The following is an 11,833-nucleotide window of genomic DNA, read 5'->3' on the forward strand; positions in this document are numbered from 1 at the left end:
GTGTGTGTGTGTGTGTGTGTGTGTGTGTGAGATTCGTTCTGGATTTTCAAAATTTTGAGCAATCAATTGTTTTCCATTCCCCAGGCTTTTTCTCCTCCGTGACAGCCAGAGTAATCCAAAGGCATTTGTACTCACACTGTGTCATCACCAGAAAATTAAAAATTTCCAGATTTTACCAGTAAGTATTGACATCTTCAGACCATGCCTTATGTGTGTGTTGTTTTGGTTTCATTCTTAATGCAGTTTTCACGAGGCAGCCGTGGGCCTCGTGGTTAGCTCTTGTGATCGAAAGGAGGCAGCATGCTACGACAAACAGGCATGCCGTCACTGGCTTCCTGGCGTGTTCTGATGCACCCACTTTACAGAGGAGGAAAGTGAAGCGAACAGCCTGCAGCACCTTGCTTTGCACCAGTCTGGGGAAAGGCGCCAAGTCCAGGGCTGAGCCCAGGCTTTCCAGGCATCATGTGCAAACAGAAATTACTATTCAAGGAAAAGCGGCACGTTCACAACCCTTTGTGTTTCCTACTGCAGTATATTCTTGTCCCAGGAATTGTAGTTCTAGCTTAAAACATAAAACAGAAATGTATTTTGTGGTGGGCAGAGTAGGTGATGCTGTTCTTCCCAGTAACCCCCAGTCCTACAGTGTAGAAAAGTAACGTGGGACTGAACCACAAAATCTCGCAGCACGTGAAAGCAAGCAGTGGGAGGTACGCTTGGCTGTAGCCATGGCTTTAGAGCCAAGTCGTTCTACATCCGCTCATCAGCCAAGGCTAAAAGCTGACACATTCCATGTGAGCAGGCGGGGTGATTGTCTCATTCTGCACTGTAGGGCAGTCATCGAGTGTAAACTCACGGAGTTCAGGGAGACAGGAGGAATGTCGTTCCTGCTCGGCCACAGTGTGGCATTCCTCCTTTTAGTAAAAAGAGCTGCCACATATTCCAGGCCCTAAAAGAGATGCATTGCCTGCATAATCTTGTTGATCCCTCATAGTAATCTAGCAGTTGCTTCCTCATGAAAGCAAAGTGAACCTTGCAGCCTTGCAGAGGCAGCCTGAGGTTATGTAGCAAAGATCCAGGTCTATGCACCCTCTGTGGGGCATGCAGTGTGTGGTGAGAACTTATGCGTGACCTAGTGCACTTAATTCCCATGAGCCAGGTGAGCTGGGAGCCACTTACAACTCTTCTCGTCAACCACCTCAGGGGAGCTGGAGAGCCAGCCGTCCCAGCAGTCTCCACTACCACCCAGCACTCATCACTCACTCAGGGCATGGCAGCCCCAGCATAAACACTCTGCTCCCGACTTTCCCACCCCTCGTCTTTCCTAGCCCACCTTGCTGACTCCAGGTGTGTCCCGGAAGAACCAAACCGTGGGCAGCCAAAGCTTCTGCTGACCACAGCCCTGCTTTGTCCATGGAGGTCAGGATTTCTAACCGAGCAAGTGTTCTTGTGTCTCTCCAGTGTGAGGACGATGGGCAGACGTTCTTCAGCCTGGATGACGGGAACACCAAATTCTCCGACCTGATCCAGCTGGTCGACTTCTACCAGCTGAACAAAGGAGTCCTGCCTTGCAAACTCAAGCACCACTGTATCCGAGTGGCCTTATGACCTCAGATGTGCTCTCAGCTGAAGCCTGGAGGAAGCTAACACTGGAATGAAGAAGAGGTCTGTACATTGGTGAAGAGTAAACGTCTGTCTGCACCCGGGGACTCGGAGGGAGACGGTTTGTTTGGTGCCGATCGACCAAGGTTGACTTGTGTTTGGACTTAATAACAATTTGTTGCTGAGGAAACAGCAGGACCGCCTCCCTCCGTGTCTGCCAAATTGGGGAGGGCACAGAAGATCCAGCGCAAATTTGAGAATAAACTGGAATGATCATCTTGGCTGGGCCACTTCGGAACAAGAACCAGACAGAAGTGATTGGAAGTGAACTCTTGCCCTGGAATAATCTTGACAATTAAAACTGATATGTTTACTTTTTTGTATTGATCACTTTTTTGCACTCCTTCTTTGTTTTCAATATTGTACTCAGCCTATGAGAGGAGGGAAATGTGGCTTTTCAACTCATGTAAGACAAAGAGTTTCATGTGGGCAGACTTCAGACCGAATGCGAGTCCCCAAGTGTTTCCAGAGGGTGATCACACTCTCTGCCGTGACCACAGTGAGGACTCAGCTCCCATGTTACAAATCACCCGGCCCTTCCCAGTATACTTGAAAAGCTTTTTGTTAAAATAAAAGGTGTCAGCTGTGGCAGGCATTTGGCATGTTTTGTGGACTCAGCCAAGCAACCACAGTCTGTTCCTCGTTTCTCTATGCTCAAATGTCAGAACCTTTTGTTATTAGCGTGTCTTGTCCTCCACGGTGCAGGAGACTATTTCTTTGGAAAATTCACTGTCCCATAACATAGCAGGACTGACCGGCCTCACCTCTAGATGGACATGGGCCAGCCTTCTGGAGATACTCCTGGCTCCCGCTGTCTGCCAGCAGCGGGTGCCGCGTAGTCCATCTGGGGTGCTTACAGCCTTCAGCCTGTTCTAGAATGATCACTGCCTTAGCCCTGCCACAGGGGCGTGAGTCGTTTCACGGCTGACGTCCCTTGGGGAATCCAAGGATCTGAAAAGAAAACGGCACCTAGTTAGCTTTGTGGCTGTGTCCCAGGGGTTTCCATGGCAACAAAGACAAGGAACCGTTGCAGTAGGGCACAGGCTGCCATTTGAAGATCTTGCTTGATGACCTCCATCCTGCTGAAAACCCCGTGAGCCAGTGCAGACAGAGCAGTGAGAGGCTCCCCTCTGCTGGCTTAGGGTCAGAAGTACCTCACGGTAGCTGTGGACACAAAAGAGAGTTTTAGCAACACAACCCTTGCTTCCCACTCTGGGATGTGTGTCAGATCGTGGCTTGAGTCGTCCCTTGGTCCCCTCTGTTCTGCAGGCGGCACCCTTTGTCACGTCCCCTTAGTTCAGTTTTCAGGTGTGAGAGTGGCCATTGCTATACCTTTGACCCCCCTGCAAAGCAGAAAGGACTCCCTCGACAAGCACACAGACTACTGTGGTGAGAACATGACTTCCTTTTCCAAGACAGTGCCTGGCGGGCTCCTCTCAATCTGTGCCAGCCACTAGACAGCCCAAAACCCAACTCACTGAAGTGCTCCACTCCTCAGTTGACCTCCATGGTTTGGGGGAGACGCATCTTGAGTCTCGGTCGGGCTCATCCGCTGGAAGTCAGTCTGCGGGATGGAAACACACTGCATTGTGGTTTACACTCTAGTTGTGTTCCCTGGAAGGTCTACTGACACCAGCGGAGAATCTTCTCACTAAGCGTGTTTTTGAGCATAAATGCTCAACTGCATCTTCTCCCTTATGCAGCCAGTTAATCTTTCGAATCATTGACAGTGAGGTAACTCCCAAGTTCACACCTGGCAGCACGCTTCACTGAGCGTCCCTGTAGGGACGGACACTGCAGTTAGACCACAAGACCTTTCTCTTCACTGGCTTGAGGTAGAGCTTTCCCTAGGAAACACAGCACTAGGGTCTTTTTTCCAGTGTCCGTAGACCAGTCCCACCAGTGTCTAATCCCTCTCTCACACCTCTCTCCAGTAGTCAGCTAGTATTTGCAGTATTTCATATTTATAAGTATGTGTTTATTTAAAAGGAGAACAAAAGCTTGACTCTGATTCACAGTTTTGTATGTAGCCGGTTTGACGTAGTCTTTTGTACTTTCCCAGCCGAAGTGAATTGTTGGAGAATGTAACCGCCTGCGTGCAGCGGCAGACATCCCCAGGCCCAACTCACGGCCTCGGCCAGGCAGCTGGGAATTCCACCTGAACACAAGGAGTCCCGCAGACTGGGGCCGGAAGGACATTTGACTTTTATTTTTGTATTTAATTGACATGAATGTAGAGGGGACAGCTCAAGGTTGTTTTGAAGCCTGTTGACTTTGTATCTCTGCCTGTGATTTTCTTTCCTACACGAAAACTCCATGTAGCAACCGGGACGAAGTTGAGAAGGAAAACGCCAAACGCTTTGGTTATTAGAAGTTAATAGGTAAGCTCTGTTACATTAGGTGTTAGAGTTCCAGAATGTTCTTTTGTTTGCTAAACCTTGAAGAAACATGTGCCTCAGCCTAGATGTTTTGTCTTCTCTTTTCTGCACTTAATACCTGACGGTGTGACTGATGGCTGCGCCTTCCTGGGGGCGGGATGAGCCGATGGTAGATTTGTGATGTCACAGTACAAGCGGCAGTGACTGTCAATGGCCTGGCGTGTAAACGTTTTCAGGGAATGCAGAAGGTATTAATCAAGAGACAAAACCTTTACCCCATGTGCTTTGCTTCATTCTGTACATAGCTCTTTGGCTCGTGAACCTAATTGTAAACTTTCAGGTATTTTTGTACAAATAAGGGACTGATGTTCTGTTTCTTGTCATTAAAAATAAACATTAATACAGGTTCTACATTTTTCTATTGCTTGTCATGTCTGTGTCGATATTTTGAAACACTTGGGCTGGTCATCCACTACACACCTTTGGAAATGACTTAGGGTATTAATGGCGACTTTTACTCCCAGCTAGAAACTAGCACAGGGAATTGAGAGCTGTTCATACACAAGCACGCTCAACCCTAGTGAAACACCAGAGTCTCAGCTGGCCCTCCTCGTTCTTTCTCTGCCCCCGCAGGAATCACAGATCTCAGAAGGTGTCAGAGGCAGTCAGATATCCACACAGGTTTAACAGAGACCTCAAGAAACTCATAAACGGTTGCCACTGACGAGCACGATTGGCGTTTTTTCCACTGCAGTGCAACAATTGAAATGTCAGGAAACTGGGTTTTCTGGGTCAAACAGTAAGTTGGCAGAGTAAGAGAATGGCTGCCATTGCTTCCCTGAACCCATGCCTGGGGGACCCTGATGGACCTACTGACCTGACACTTGGGCCTGACTCTCCACCTTACATCAGGACCCTTCCCACCCCAGTCGACCAGAGTGTGTGTGCAAATTGTCACATGCCAGCCAGATCGCTTAGCAGGAAGACCTCTAGTATGTGGAATTCGCCCGTCATTTGTTTTCAGAATCTGAACTCTGTTTCTGGTAGCTCACCCCAAGCAGGCAAGCAGACTCTCAAGAAAGAAAAAAATGAGATCATAACTCTCTCATCTTGATCTACACCAGTCTCTAAAACAACACATTTCTATGGCACGGAGAGCCCAGGGTGGGTGAGTAACAATGGGGCCAGCATCTAAACTGCAGGCGGTGATGGCAATGCCAGAGAAGACTGTCCAAGGAGTCCCACAGATCAGCTGATGGAATTTAGACAGGATGCTCAGAGCAGTGTTAAATAAGTTAATCTCACTGCCTCTGTCACGTTCTTAGTGGGTCTGTACAGCATATTCTGAGTGATTCGTAAAATATGAATGGATTTTTTAAATGATGAAAGTATTAGCTTGTTGTTAGGGTCACACTCCCAGTGGGGCCTCCGGGGTCAGGACCGCTAGGAGTGTGGATGTCTGGTGTGCGATCTGATGCCACGTGAAAGATGCAAAGAATTGCACAGAAGTTAGATTAGAAAATATTTAGAAAGTAAATCAGAAAAGCGAGAGAGAGAAAAAGAGATTCGCCTCCTCAAGGTAGGGGAGGGGGCCAAAACTTAAAACATGGCCTGGCCATAGCTCAAAGAGCAAATGGGCACACACCATAACTTAGCAAGTCAATGACCTGGCACTGTAGACTAGTTGCTCGTGGTTGAATGTTTTTGAACATTGCCCTTTGACGGGAGAAGGTCATTAAGATGATTGGGGGGTGGTCTGCCCCACGTCATCACAAAGGGGCAGGTAAGTGCAGGTACTGATGTCAGGTGATGGGCAGCAGGTAGAGAGGTGGATTAGTCATGTGGTCGCTGCCATGGTGGTGGGGTCTGTGTGTCATGCAGGTCAGGAAGGGCTGATTAGGTTAACGTGAGTCTTATGGGTGGAGGCAAATACTTGAAATAAAAAAGCTAATTAGTACAAAAAGCTGGGGAGGAGAGTTGTAAAACAATTATTCAGTGACTACCTCTGAGGATCCAGTTCTGTCCTTGGCTAGTGATTAGAGGGGAAGTGAACCACTAGAAAAACATGAGATTTAGGCAATGTTAAAATGGCAGCTCACTGGGTATATTAAATCCATGTTATGTCCTTTCACTTGTCAAATGTTAAAAAGTGAAATATTCTTCCGGTTTTGGAATGGTAAATTCAGTCTTGCCCCTTTTCATCTTGGAAGCAGGAAACAAAAATAAAAAATCTGTCTTTGACAAAGTTGGACTTTATCTGCCATTCCCAGCCCCACCTACCAGATGGGCCCCTCAGGAGGCCTGCAGAGACCAAGCAAAGAGAAGGACAGAGCGACAGAGGGCATCCATGATTACAGGTCTCACTACAGGCAGCAGAGGGCACTTCCAACTGAGTGGCACACCCCAAGGGGAAGCCTGATCCTTCAGGGAATGGAGCTGCTCTCCTTCCTGCTGCTGCTGTGTGGACATCACTGCAGGATGGCTTCATTTCCCCATACACAACTTTTCAGAGCCATGGCCTTCTTGTCTATTCCCCAAGCTCTGCTTCAAAGGATTTCTTGGTGGTTTTGTTTAGGTTCATGGTATTATGTTTGGTTGTAATTTTAATCTACTCATGGAAAGTTTTTCTAGTGGATACCTCTTCCTTCCATTTTTTCCTATTATTTTCCCCTTTTACCTTGGGGTATCTTCATATAAGATCGGTGCTGGTTCTTTGAAAGAGGTGAGTTCTTGGGCTAGCCATTTATAGGAAGTTTGTGTAGGGAAGACAACAGGGAAGACTGTGTTTGATGCTAGCGGGACAAAATTAATAAACCCTGTGTCAAAAGACCAAGTATGAAGTTTTCGAGAACTTGACAACATCAGCCATTAAGACTGATCATTCATTCAATTCCTCCCCGCCTGTGGTCACATTCAACCTCACACACCTTCCAGACAAATCTCCTGAAGTGACATCTGATAAATTCATAATAGAATCACGTTTTTCCCTTGGTTTTTCTATTGCAGATTAGTAAAATGTCATTTTGAGCAACTATGGAGTTTGTTTTCTGGAATAAAAGCGATGTCAAGTTCTCTTGGAAAATCATCTCTGCGGGAACTGTCTATTCGCACATGTGCACACATGTGTCTCTGAGCATGGTACACATGCTGGCAAGAGGGCAGAGGTGAACACCGAGTCCCGCTGGAGAGTCATCTAGAAGGGTCGTGAGGACGGATGTGAAGGTGACGTGGACACAAGCAGGCAGAGAATGTGCACCTTGGCCAAGAGTGTTCTCTCCAATACAATGCCACTAGTCACATGTGACTATGTACATTTAAATTTTTGCTCTAAAGTAAAATGAGAAGTTTAGCCCCCAGTTGCACCAGCCATGTCCTAAGTTCTCAGGTGCCACATGTGGCTAGCAGTATTGAAGATGCAGATATAGAACATTTCCCTCATCGCAGAAAGTTCTATCAGACAGCACCAGTCTAGGTGATGGGGAATGAGAGCCCAAATCACAGAGGTGTTAACGGATGGTTGGAATGAGGGAGGATTCGCCTAAGAATCAGTCTCCTGTGTGGGATGGAAGCTCTGACTTGGCAAAGCTTCCGATCCGAGGCTGAAATGACCTCCACTCGAGCAGCCCCTGTCTCATCCCACAGGTAAGACACAGAAAGGTGATGTCACGACAGAATGAACTACTGCCCACTGACTTTGCTGGCTTTGATCTGCTTTGCTTCTGATGGTAAAGGAATGCCAATGGCTTCACATCAACTCAATGATCTGCCTAATCCTGTCCTTCACACCTCACTAAGGAAAAGGATGTTTCCTAACTGGATATCAACCTCCTCAATAAGCAGGTGTCCTGGAGTGAGCTAGAGGGAGAAACTGTCAACGTTCCATTTCCTGAGTGAGTTATGGTTACTGTGAGCGTTCTGTGAGTTGAGCATCTCCCTGGATCAAGTGTGATTTTATTAAGAATAAACACACAAGAATCCTAAATGTAGGCAGGAACTTCACCTGGTACATGCCTGAAGACACAGCCGCCACTTTCTCTTCAGGGGTCAGAATTGTCTGTGCAGGGCTTCTCAAGAGATGGCTGACTTTTTCCCTGTTTAAAGCAGAGATCCTGCTACGTAATTCAAAACTAACCTTGACAAAATATGGTGGGTGCTTCTGTTTATTCGTTAAAATGGGCCATTAGGAGGGGAGCACCGTTGAGGATTCAGCCAGTCAGCTTTAAAACTGTGTAATTCTTGGCATACTTTTTGACTGGAGAAAGAGAACTTGCATCGTTTTTACTTTGTGTTGACAGCACAATGTTACTAATATTTTGTTACTGCACTATTTCAATTTTACGTAAAATATGACTGTACTATACCATGCTTTATGGGAGGATTGGGTGATTTTGTGCACAGGTGATTTTCTTCAGTGTCGATTTTGTAGCTGAGTCTTGCTGAACCACACTTGCTTTTCTGACATTTGCTCTGACTCAGTACACATATACATGTACATAGTTGAAGCAAAAGTTCCATAAAACAATGTTTCCATTATTATGGGCAGCATTCTCTTTTTTCTATTTCTATTAAACTTCTATTTAGTATATTTCTATTCGATTAGATTTCTGTTCTTTTTTTTTTTTTTTTTTTTTAGCTTGGTCATAAGGCCTGCAAAACTGATTTCCTGATTCACCAATAGACTGAGGCCAGTGATTTGAGAGACACCAGATTGAAGAAGAGCAAAGTGGGAGGACTGACACTGCCCAACTTCAAGACTTCCTGTCAAGCTACAGTAATCAAAACAGTGTGATATTGGCAAAAAAATAAAATAAAATAGATAAACCAATAAATGGGACAAAAGAGAGAGCCAGGAAATAGAACCACATAAATGTAGTCAAAAGATCTTTGACAGAAAAGCAAAGACAGTATAATGAAGAAAGGAATCATGCTGGAATAAATGAACATCCACATGCAAAAAAAAAAAAAAAAAAGGCTCTAGACATAGACCTTTCAACCTTCCCAAAAATTAACTCAAAATGAATCACAGACTCAAGGTAGCAAAACTATAAAACTCCTATAAGATAACACAAAAAAACTAGGTGACCTTGGATTTGACAATGGCCTTTTAGATACAACACCAAGGCCATGATCCATTCAGGAAAAAACTAACAAGTTGGACTTCATTAAATCAAGAACTTCTGCTCTGCAAAACCACAGAATTGATATGCTGCCAAGCAAATGGGTTTTTCTGGAAAACGTTTCAGCCAGCATGTGGGTACCACAGTGTGGCCTCATCCCTTTTCACCCCCCGCGCACACCAGAGTCTTTGGGGCCCCACCTTGCGCAGGCAGACATAGTTTCAACAGGAAGCCCCATCTCTGCTTCTCCCAGGAATCACACCCGGTGTGCTCATGTGACTCTCTCCCATAGTCATGTCATCTCCCGCCTGCTCTACACATGCTTCTGTGACCGACCACAGACCATTCTAGTGCATGAGAGATGGCCTCTTGCTGCTCCTGGAGAAGAGCAAACAGAATCACCCCCTTCCGGGAAGAGCCCCAGCTGCAACACAAGCTGCCTGCCCTGCCTTGGGGCATCACAAGGTCACACAAGATTCGTGATTCCTGACCAGCAGCAATTTCCCCCAGGAAACACATGCAGGGCCTGGAGATGTTCCTGTCACAACTGGGAATTACTGACATCTAGTAAACAAAGGCCAGATGGTGCTGAAAATCCTGGAATGCACGGGACTGCCCCCACGCAGAGTTACCCAGCCCCAAGAGTGCTGGGATGGTTAATTTGATGTGTCAACTTGACTGGGTTAAGGGTTGCCCAGATGGCCACTAACACGTGATTTCTGAGTGTGTCTATGAGGGTGTGTCTGAAGAGATTAGCACTTGAGTCCATAGACTGAGTGAACAAGATTTATCCTCACCAATGTGGAAGGGCACTATCCAATCCGTTGTGGGCCAGAACAGAACAAAACCTCAAAAGGCAAATTCTCTCTTCCTGAGCTGGGACCTCCAGCTTCTCCTTCTCTTGGGCATCAGAGTTCCTGGTTCCTGTGCATTCAAACTCATACTACTAGCTTCCTTGTTCTCCAGCTTCTAGATGGCAGATTGAGGTACTTCTCAGCCTCCGTAACTGAAGGAGCCAATTCCCATAATAAATCTCCTCTTACATAGGGTCATATATGTGTGTGTGTGTGTGTGTGTGTGTGTGTATGTGTGTGTATGTGTGTGTGTGTGTGTGAGTGTGTGTGTGTGTGTGTGTGTCTCACACACACACACACACACACTTTCCTGGGCATTACAGGATGTTTTGCAGCAGCAGGGCCTTTACTCACTAGATGCCAGCAGTTCCCAGTCGTGACAACCCAGGATGTCTCCAGGCACAGCACATGTTTCCTTATAAACGCATGTATAGATCCTCTTGTTTCTGATTCTCTGGAGAATCCGGACTAATACACTTGCCAAGGTTGAGAAACTCTGCTCCGGATTTCTTTCTTTGGTGCTTTAAGCTTCACCATAATCCCCCAAAACCCACACCTGTAAGAAGAAAAACAGGACATGTGAAAAGAGTCCTGCTGGGGATAGACATAAATCTCTGTGTAGATTTATCTACTGGGAGGAAAACCTGTTCTTCTAGTTCTTTCTTTTTTGTAGATTTTTAAATTGTGCTCTCTTCTCTATAGATGATTTTTTTCCAGTCCTGTTTCTTCAAGTATCATCTAAACACTTCCAACCCATAACTTTATTTCCTGTCTGGATTTTAATTTTAATTTAATTTAATTTTAAGCCCATATGTGGAAAGGTCTTGCGGGGTACTGTCCAAACATGGACTGTTTCCCCCTCCCTCAGGGAGTGGCCTCTGGCTAAGGCTGGTCTCTGAAGAGTAAGCATATTCCCAATAATGAGTCACGAGATTCAGGTGACCAAGCAAAGCTGCAAGCATGTAGTCGTCGCTCTTGATCAATGTAAGTGTAAACACCGGATAGGAATTTGACTCATTAACTTGCTTGATTATAAAACTGCTTGGTGTACTGCCTGAGGTGCAGATTCTTCACTGACCTGCTGCTGTTGGATCCTCCTGCACATTTTAATAAACCAGTGTCTTTCTCTGCTGGGCCTCTGAGTGACTTCTTTGGAACACGTAAACATCACATGCAAGCCCTCACAGATTTGGGGTTACCGCATTACAGGTCTCCTCGATATCTCCCCCAGGATGATTTGTGGATATCTAAAATTTAATTCCCAAACTGATTTTGTGGTGGCCCTCATCTCCCGGCCCATATGGTCCAACATCAGACCTCTCCCTCTGGTCCATGCCTCTCACTGTCTGCCCATTGACTTCCCCACTGGGAAGTCATCCTAGCTCCCCAATTTCTCCCTTTTCCCCAGCAACCTCCCAACATGCATGCACAAAGGCACACGCACACACTGGGAACCCTGTCACTCTTCCTCAGCTTCCTGTCCCTCCCCAAACCCATCCCCACCTCCCACCATATTCCTCCAAACCAGGAAAGTAGAGACACTTTCATGCTTATCTCCCTCTGACTCATTTTCTAGAAACACTTCGATGCATCCATTGCAGTTGGGAAGATACAAGTTACACAGCATGGCTTGAAAGACCCCCCACTTTGTAGGGTCGTTTGGTGTTGGCCTTCTCTAGGGTCTGAGAGAAACTGAGCTTCCTCTAGCTCCAGGCCTTTGCAGATGCTGTAGGGTGCCCTTCCATCGCCCTTCTGTCCAGGAAAATCATTTCTTCAGGTCTCAGCTCACTTGAGACTCTGAGTGTGGAACACTCTTGTATGTGCC

The 11,833-nt window shown here is 46.4% G+C and overlaps 1 long non-coding RNA gene across 1 annotated transcript; it reads left to right on the forward strand.

Annotated features, from left to right (window-relative positions):
* LOC103256228 lies at positions 1–2,310 on the forward strand. The gene is made up of 2 exons (XR_504064.2): positions 1–178; positions 1,459–2,310. It is a non-coding gene; the product is annotated as an uncharacterized LOC103256228 (long non-coding RNA).
* The last annotated feature ends 9,523 nt before the right edge of the window (positions 2,311–11,833 follow it).

This window comes from Carlito syrichta, unplaced genomic scaffold, assembly GCF_000164805.1.
Source record: "Carlito syrichta isolate Samal-C Ts95f unplaced genomic scaffold, Tarsius_syrichta-2.0.1 Scaffold289114, whole genome shotgun sequence".
NCBI lineage: Eukaryota > Metazoa > Chordata > Mammalia > Primates > Tarsiidae > Carlito > Carlito syrichta.